Source organism: Poecilia mexicana, unplaced genomic scaffold (genome assembly GCF_051168715.1).
Source record: "Poecilia mexicana isolate PSO_F unplaced genomic scaffold, ASM5116871v1 scaffold_10, whole genome shotgun sequence".
Classification (NCBI taxonomy): domain Eukaryota; kingdom Metazoa; phylum Chordata; class Actinopteri; order Cyprinodontiformes; family Poeciliidae; genus Poecilia; species Poecilia mexicana.
Genome location: NW_028263379.1, coordinates 5,017,976 through 5,021,467, shown reverse-complemented (window position 1 = coordinate 5,021,467; position 3,492 = coordinate 5,017,976). Strand labels below are relative to the sequence as shown.

The window sequence follows — 3,492 nt, the reverse complement described above, 5'->3', positions numbered from 1 at the left end:
TGTTATTATGTAGGTAAATGCAGAGTGGACATTGGATACACACACACTTTTGTGGCTTTCTATCGTAATACAGATTCTTCATTTATTAATAATAAAAAGTATTAAATTTGAGTCAGAGGAACCTGCGGAAACCTTTGCTGTTAGAGCTTTAAATGTGCTTGCAATGTCCACATAAATGTCCACCTGCTAGCTATGGATTTCTAGTATTTTTTTCTGGCTGAAACACTCAGAGGATTGTCCATTATTCCTATTAGTCCATGAACAGACTTGAGCTTTCTTATTTTTTAAATACATATATTCCTCTGCTCTAAAGATGTATTTTGTTATTGTACTTGTTTTTCCATAAATAATTGTAGTTCAAAAACAATTTTTAAGTTTATCGGTTTAATTTTGAAATGTTGAGGTTTTTGTTTTGATTTTTATGTTTTATATTTTTATTGCTTTCTACCATGTTCAAGTCACCACTGTTCTGCACATACATGCTTGTGGTTATATTCAGTTTCAGAACAGCTGAAACACTGGGTGCCTTTAAATCTCAACTTAAAACCCACCTGTTTAGAGTTGCTTAGCTAAATTAGGCTTAGTGCGGTTTTAATGTCTTCAATGTTTTTAATGTTTTTGACTTTACTTTTTATCTGTTTCACTGTTTATTAAATGTTGCATGACTCTGTGTTTCTGTTTTTAATTATGTAAAGCACTTTGAAATGCCTTTCTTCTGAAATGTGCTGTACAAATAAAATTTGATTGATTGATTCATGATGCATTCAAGAGACTTGTACTAAAAGTTTGAATGTTCAGATACAACTCTGCTCACGGTGAATTACATATTTTAATGTTTGAAAATCTGATCTCTTTCAGAACATCACCTGTCTGTTATCCACCTACATAAGCACTGGTGAAGTGGGTCATCGGCCATCAAGTTTTAGATTGCAGTGGCTAATGATAAGTTTTGCCAGATCTAAAATGACTGAATCTAGTGTTAGAGCGATCATAAGGGTTCAGCTGAACTTGTATTTGGCAAGTCAGTTTTATTTGTCTTTATTTGCGTGGGGATGTGGAACTGCAAGGAGTGTTGTCTCTCTCTGTCTAGTAGATATGAGCTGCTATCAGCCCTATGCTAGCTACAGAATAGTACAGAGCAAGGGGGAAGAAGGATGAGCAGCAACATGAGATTGTGATTGACAGCACTAAAACTCTCCTGCCACTGACTGGTTGTTTCTAGCACTGGGAGAAGGCAGAGGAAATAGATTTTTCACAGTATATCCCCCTATACTGTACCCTTGTTTCAGACATAAATATTTCTTAGGTGACAGCTTCAGTTAGAAGTTTAAATAAAATGTTAAACTTAATTTTAGTCATGGCATAATGAAAGGAGAATAACAATTTTAAAGATCTTTCAAATAGACTGCAAGCCACTGATCACTTTCGTTGTGACATCCTTTGAATGTAGCTAAGTTTTCAAGTATGTGACCCTATAGTATACTGCTGGATTTTTGCGGTTGTTCTCATTGTTTTCTGATCTGCATATTTAGGAAAACACTGCTGAAGTCAGACGAGGGTGGATCCTAAAAGGTCTGTCTGTGTTACCTGAATGAAGATCCAGAGAAGCTGGAGAAAGAGTACATGGTATATTAATTTATCTTTGTGTCCACAAAAGAGGTGATGATAGTTGGAGTTAATTGGACTTCCTGTGAATTACCAATAAATTTAAAGTAAGAGAAGATCATTAAAACTTTTTTTTTCACTTGGGTACATTCAATTTTAATTTGACTTTTGAGATGCTTTTAGATTTCTCCCACAGAAAAGGATAATCATTAGTAAGATTGATATAATTACAGTTATTGTTAAGTGGGTTTAAAATGAGGATTTTTAGGTGAGTTAAACTCCACAAAAAGATCTTTGGCCTGTTTTATTTAGCCTTATTTTCTAACAGCATTGTTTCATACGCAGACAAAAATATGAACTAACTTTACCTAAGATGTTAGTACTGATCTATTTGGAAATAACTACCACCCATAGTCATGACATTTCCTCCATCCAGGAAATAAGACAGGTTCTTCATGTATAAGATGTTTTTTTTGTGTACAGAGTCAGGGCTTTGTACTTGCACATAAGTAGGACTGGTTTGGAATGACAGTCTGTGTGGTGGATCCTCAGACTGTCATTTCAATTGAGGAGAACAGGCCATGGAATATGGGGCCTATTTGGGATTCATCCCTTCTCTTCATGTTTTTCCATATGAGACAATATACCGTATTTTCCGCACCACAAGGTGCACCGGATTATAAGACGATTTTTGTGAAAATGTAGAAAATATGGTACCTTTTCTAAATGGGAAATCTTACCACTGGACTCACAATTAACACAGACAGGTCTTTGATGGACCTTAGCTGTTGGTGAGTCAGCCAAACAAGTGTAAAGTTATTTTTTTATTTAATGAGATGTGAAATCTCTCCCCTCCAAAACCCCACCCATGTTCCCATCATCAAGGTGCACAAATGGCCGAGACCGTCTGTGGAATCTGTTATTCGACCGGAGAGTGCAGAGCCTGGCGATGCCATTGAGGATGTTGGGATTCTCCTGGACGGGGTGGAAGTGATGAACAACTTGAGCAATGCATCTTTACATGTTTTTCCAAAGACTGCAGTCGAAAACTAAATTTTAACTGTTACAGTTCGCAAAGTTGAGCGAACTTACTGACACTTTTTATGTTGTTAAGAATTTGATCTATGCTAAACACAGCCCAGTTTTTTTCTGGAAAAACAAAACTGACCTTTTGTTGTTTATTTCAACTTTCAACTCAGCTGTTTTTTGTGCTGTGTAAAAAGAAAATGGATAACAATTTTGAAAATACAGTTCATGTTGTACTTTTTCTCATTGTTGAGTGTTCTTTCTTCTTTCAGTGTGGTCTTAAAACACTTCATTTAATAGCACTTAAGAAAATGTCTTTGATTTAACATAATTCAATCATGGAAAGATTTTCCACACGATTATATAGCTTTCTTTCAGCATGAAGCATGTTTGTTCAGCTAACTTAATTTTCATGAGTTGGATCAACTTAATTAAGTAGTGTGAAGTTATCAGTGTAAAATTAGTTAGGCTGGCTCTATTAAATTACATTGGGTCCAACTAAAGTAAATAAGTTGAATCAACCACAAAAATTAAGTTGAACCAACACATTTCCTTTAAATTGGAATAACCTTAATAAATTAAGTTGAACCAACACATTTCCTTTAAATTGGAATAACCTTAATAAATTAAGTTGAACCAACACATTTCCTTTAAATTGGAATAACCTTAATAAATTAAGTTGAACCAACACATTTCCTTTAAATTGGAATAACCTTAATAAATTAAGTTGAACCAACACATTTCCTTTAAATTGGAATAACCTTAATAAATTAAGTTGAACCAACACATTTCCTTTAAATTGGAATAACCTTAATAAATTAAGTTGAACCAACACATTTCCTTTAAATCGGAGTAACAAAA

General features: G+C 34.3%; 1 long non-coding RNA gene across 1 annotated transcript; it reads left to right on the top strand.

The window, feature by feature from the left end:
* The first annotated feature begins 721 nt into the window (after positions 1-721).
* LOC148156693 (uncharacterized) lies at positions 722-2,872 on the top strand. Its single transcript, XR_015764443.1, has 2 exons — positions 722-1,626; positions 2,491-2,872. It is a non-coding gene; the product is annotated as an uncharacterized LOC148156693 (long non-coding RNA).
* The last annotated feature ends 620 nt before the right edge of the window (positions 2,873-3,492 follow it).